The sequence below is a fragment of the Lathyrus oleraceus genome, chromosome 2 (assembly GCF_024323335.1).
Source record: "Lathyrus oleraceus cultivar Zhongwan6 chromosome 2, CAAS_Psat_ZW6_1.0, whole genome shotgun sequence".
Lineage (NCBI taxonomy): Eukaryota > Viridiplantae > Streptophyta > Magnoliopsida > Fabales > Fabaceae > Lathyrus > Lathyrus oleraceus.
Window position 1 is genome coordinate 327,561,834 of NC_066580.1, and position 6,270 is coordinate 327,568,103.

A 6,270-nucleotide genomic window follows, 5' to 3' on the forward strand; every position below is an offset into this window, starting at 1 on the left:
TGCAAGGCAATTATGTGAATTTGTCTACAACCAGAATCGAACCGTGCAAGGATTTAAATGTGGCGCGCTCATAAGTGAAACGCACCGTTTCACTTATGCTTAGTTGGCGCTGAAAGGCGCTCCCAGCCAATCAATGAGCCACGTGAGTGCCAAGTGTACCAGTACATGAGCAGAAACAAGAATTTACATGCAAACACGGCCAGGCAAGATCAAAATGGATCTGGAAAACTAAAACCCTAACATTCATCCATTATTCATTGTGTTCTTCATCATCAAGAACAAATGATCACAGAAATTCACCAAACACATATCAATGGATTCGTCTTCTAACATACATCATCAATCCAGTATTACTTTAATCTAATTCTAACTGTATCAAACAAATCGAGCACAACAAGTTTCATCTATCAAACTTCAAATCATCACAACTAATTCATTACTCAACGAAATTCCAAGATCTAAAGCTCAGTGTGACCTATGTTCAAAGATCTACCAGCATCATACATCAATTTTATGAATTAAGAGCATCGAAAACTGACCTTCAAGATGCAACAGAAGTGAAATCGTGCAATTCAGGCCTTGGCAAGCTGAAACAGATGCTCTACAATGCTTGGATAGATGAATGGATGATGAAGAACAGCTCAATCGTGCTTGCTTTGTCCAGAAATCTCAATTGCCATGGATATGCATAAGCTTCAACAGTCCATAATTCTTGATGAATTCTTCAAGATCTTGCTTCAACAATCTTCAATAATGCTTGTAGATGATGAACAGAACAAGAACAATGCAAAGGATATGAAGAAAATCGATGAAAAAGTTGAGGGAAAGTTGAGAGAGAATTTTCAGATCTGAAATTATGAAGTTGTTCTTATCATTTTCTGTTAGGATTATGGTTATATATGGTGTACTAATCAAGCTTGTTAATCACAATTAACCAGAAATCCAAGGATTAGTGAAATGGAAGTTTTGATGCAAAATGGCAAATACACCCTTACATGCATGGCAATGCTACAGTGCACGAATTTCACTTGGAATGCACTTAAAAATCTGTTTTGAAGCAAATGTAATTGGTTAGAAGTGAAAACAATGCCTATTTTTCAAATTGCTACTTTCCCTCCAAAATTCAAATGAAATTCCAATGAAAATGCCAATATTTTTGTGATGAGAATTGATGAAATTCAATGCATGATTTGGATAGTAGAGATCAAGAGAGAAATGTTCCAAAAAGAACCACTTCAATTGGCCTTTTGGTTCAAAAGTTATACTAGCTTGAAGTTCAAATTCACTTGGCCATGATTGATCCATATCTTTCCAACCACAAATGAGAAATTTAAGTTCTTGGACTTTTTGGAAAGGTGAGGGCAAGATCTTCAACTTTCATGTTGTACAAAATTTCATTTGAAGCTTTCTTGATGATGTAAATTTGAGGAGAAGACCTTTCCATTTTTGGCAATTTTGAATTACAGGTCACTTTCTATTTTTGGCAAGTTTTCATCTGACCTCAAATTCTTCATTGTTGATGTTTGAAATGTCAAATGAGACTTGTATGGACATGAATGAGGTCTCTCTAACCATCTCCCACCTTCAAATCCATGATTGAATGCACAGTTGACTTGTGTTAGACTTTTCTAGGGTTTTAGTTGACCTAGCTATGCTCAGATGAAATTCAAGCCTCTACCACTTGAGACCTTGATTCAAAATGATATCATGATTAATATGAACTCTTGTGAATGATCATGGTGTCCAAATTCTTCAGAATGGCCACCATCTATTGCCCATTGAAATGCATTGACTGCCTTTGACTGTCTTGACCTAAGATTCCTTCATCTACAAGTAACAAGGTTAGATGACATATTTTTGTACTTTTGGTTAGTAAACAAATGAAAAGCAATGATATACATATGCCAAACATGCTTGGTGATCAAGAACCACTCTCAAAAGACAACCCACCCACAAGGGAAGGAGGCAAGGTGCACAATGATCCTTGAGGCAATGATATGATATGATATGATGCCATGAGGGATCTTAGGGACAAAATTGGGGTCTTACAGTCTTTACTTTATTTATTTCTCGCACTGTCTTTACTTTATTTATTTCTCGCACTGTCTTTACTTTATTTATTTCTTGCACTGTCTTTACTTTATTTATTTCTCGCACTCGCTTTACTTTATTTATTTCTCGCACTCGCTTTACTTTTATTTATTTTTCGCACTCGCTTTACTTTTATTTATTTTCCGCACTCGCACTACATTTATTTAAATTAATGCACTTTTACTTTACTATGTCTAACTAAATCTATAAGGTTAGAATGTAAGGATCGTAATTGAACCAATGATCCATATAATTGTTCGTAGAAACACTTAAGGGCTATTTTAACTTTCAACTTAAGTTTTCCCGCACTTAATTTCCGTTGGGTAAGATCGAAAGCCGTCCAACGTCTTTTTAAACTTACTTGTTTTTAACTATTTTAAAAACAGCGAAAGCGCTTTGTTTAGTTCATTAGGAGTTTTTAACTTAAGAAGAAAAGAGATTTTAAAACTATTTTCGGACGCGTTTATAAGTTTAGAGTCTGGTTCCTGAGAACCTCTTTTGGTTAAGAAATCCAGGTTAAAATACTTTTCAACTTAGTCAAGATACTATATTTCTTAAAAATAGGTTTACTACTCTAACGTAATGTGCGCCTTTTTATAAGTGACAATAAGAGGGTTTAATTAGGGAGTACAACTCGGTTCTGAATACGCAAAAGCGACAGTTCCTGTTAAATTGGTTCTTTTCAAAGTAGGAAACACTGCCCACAAGTAGTTTTATTAGCAAGTACTTGGATTATTAATTGATTATGTGAATTACATTTGAGTCTGTCTTTATTAATTGAACTTTATTCAATACTTTACTTTTCATTGCACACTCTAAAAACACCTACTTTGATTGCCTTTCATAAACACCATAAAAATAGATAACGATAGATTGACACTTCGTCTCTGTGGATTTGACAATCTTTTATATTACTCTGACGCGTTCGTATACTTGCGAAAAGCACGCATCAATGGGAAGGAGCATGAGCTAGTCGACCAACTCAAAAGAAACACCAACGTATTCGCTTGGGCCCCCTCAGATATGTCCGGTGTCATACCATAATTTTTAACCCTAAGATCCCACATATCATTTGCATCATTGCACACAAACAAGGTCACCTCTTGGTCCATCTCCCTTTCATCTTTGGGTTTTGCTTTTGCAGGGATCATCAAGCACCTCTTTGTTGGTGTTTTACCTTTGTGTTTACAGGATTAATTTCTTATCTAATCACTAATCAAAAAAGAAAAAATATGTTTTAGTTTACTTAATTTTATTGTGCAAGGTAGGGCTTTTCAATCAAGATCATCTCAAGGTTTTGTTGCTTACTTCTCAAAGAAAGTCAAAGGTTCATGTGTTTATTTCCATGCCTTCTTCAACAAGTAACTTCAAGATTTAGGAAATTTAATCAAAAGGAAATCAATGACACCTTATTTTGAGTTCATATGATCACCCATGTGCTTTGAAATGCAAGGAAAGTCCAAGTACACAAGCTTGTTCTAAGTGGTTGAACCAAAAAGTCAACATTTGAAGTCAAAGTTCCAAGGATCACAACTCCTTCAATTCTCAATATTTTTTAATTCTTATTTTTGCATATGACTCTTCTCAACATCCTCTATAACTTCTCTTTACATTACAAGATCCAATTATGCTTGGGGGATCATCAAAAGAAGGAGACATTATAGGTCATTTGTGGACTTGGTGAAATTTGACATATTTTCAAGTGACTTTTCCTCAACTTTCAAAGATCATAACTCCTTAAATTTTAAACATTTGAGGCTAATTCTTCTTTCACAATGTCATTTGTGATTCCCTATACAAGTTTTCTTCAAGGATCAAGGTTAGAATATGCTTGGAAGGCCATGGAATTCATTGAAACATTACAGGTCATTTTCAGCCATGAAGCACTCAAATATTTCTAAGTTATATGATCAGTTTTCCATGCCAACTTCTACATGACATAACTTTGTGCTCAAGCATCCAAATAAAACCTTTCCTGGCACATTTTAATCTTTTCCATAATGTCAACACATTTAAAAAAGAATGGGATCAAAAATCCCCTTGAGTAGGGTGCCCCATTGGGTTAAACATGGTGACTTGTAACTGAAGAAATTACCATGTTCCGAATTTTGAACTCCACTAATCTCAATTCCAAGACAAATTAGCATGTGTTTTGGACCTAAACATGTTTAACCAAGTCTCCAAAAGATAATTGACCCTTGAAACACGTCATTCCGCTGAGTTTTGATGAGTTGCAAGTCACACTTTTCTCACATTCAAATCAAATTTGTTTTGCATGAAACTACACACGTATTTGGATCTAAACACATTCCCTATAAATAGAGGAAGCTATTGCACTTATTTCCAAGCTTTTGAGAGCCAAGAAATCCCTACTGCAACTTGAAATTTTCCAGAAAAATTCAACTATCGTGTTTTGAGTTTCAACTTGTTTCAATCCAATTTCTTGATTTCATAAGCATCTTAGGAATCCTCTATAACTTTTGCAACAATTCTCAAGCTCTGAGACCTTCTGAAGTGCTCTAACTAGATGGAGCTTTCTCTACTTCTGATCACCATCTAGACAAGGTAGTTTGTAGCATCATTTGAACTCAAACAAGTTACCACAACTATCTGATGATTTCCCATAACTTAGTTGGTGTTAATTAATCATCTTCATCATTTAATTTAATTTTTCATGGTTTGCTTGCTTCTAAAACTTCTCTGAAATTCACTTTGCTCAATTTAGATAAATGAATTTGGATCATGAGGTTGAATTCAGGATGAGAATGGGATCAAAATGGTGGTCTCGTGTTCTGAATATAGCAAATAATGAAGCTCTAGCGAGCGTTGACCGAAGAAGAAGACCGAAATGTTCCAGGTCGTCTGAGTTTGGTCAGACACGTTGGACATTTGAAATATTCTGATTGGTTGGATTTGAATTGGATTTTGTGTGATGCTTGTAATGCATTCCATCATGCTCTTTAACCCGAGTGTTGGATCTGCGATGTCAATTAATGAGGTGTGATCCAACGCTCCGTGTTTTTTTTAAATAATTTTAAATTTTTATTTTTATTTTCTTTTTCTTTTAAAATTCATAGTAATTTCATTTTTCATCCAAAAAATCCCAAAATAATTTCTAAAATTCTCTTTTATTTTTCTTCATCTGACTTATTTTTCCATATTTTATTTCACTAATTTTATATTTGTCATGAATTTTCTCTGTTCTCCTTTATTTTAATTGGTTAAAAAATACTTTTCTGCATTTTTAAATTCTGAAAAAATGATTATATGCTTCTCATTTTATTTCTAATCTTCCATAATTTTCTTGGCCATTTATTTAGTGTTTTAAAGAACTTTATGGATTTTTCATTTTATTTCTATTTAAAATTCATTTAAAAATACTTTTGGTGCATCATATTTCATTTAATTGAATTTTATATTGGTATGACCTTTGTGAACTTCAGTTAGCCTTGGATCATGAGTCTCATCAAACTCAATGGATATTGGGTGTTGATAAGGTGAAAACCCTAATCCACCAAAATTGATGATTGATATTGATAATGACTTGATCAAACATTTGATCTAATTTGGATGTGACCTCTCTTGTCCCCTTCTTCTTCATCTCCTTCTTTTCCCTTTGATCAATTGGATGGTTTGTGTCCATCTTGTTCATGATGTGTGGATTGGTACTTGATGAACTTTCATCATTTCAAATCTACCTCTTAATTGATCATGGATCATTTAAGGTACTTTATATTGATGCATAAGTTTATTTCAAGTGTCATGAAGTGTGGATTGAAGTAGTGGACCATCCTCCTAGCCTTTGTGCTTGACCATTCCCTCTTTTCGTTTTTTTTTGTGGCATGACTTTAGGAGAATGATTTACATATCATTTCTCTAGCATATATTAACACTAATATTATTATTAACCGGCCTCAGATTGTTGTGACTTCTACACAAGTCCAATTATGATTTCTTAACATAGCTCTAAATCTGTCCCAAAAGCAAATGCATTTTTATAAGTGAGATTATAAGTCTCCTACTCCTTATGGTACTGTGTGAAAATATTGCTCCCTTTTCATTTGTGAGAGCTAGTGGCATACTTGTTGATTTTATCCAAGTTGGATCCATTCTCATAAATGATGAATAGGTTCGTATTTTCATGCTTATGGGTGAATAGTTGAGTGTTATCCAAAAAAA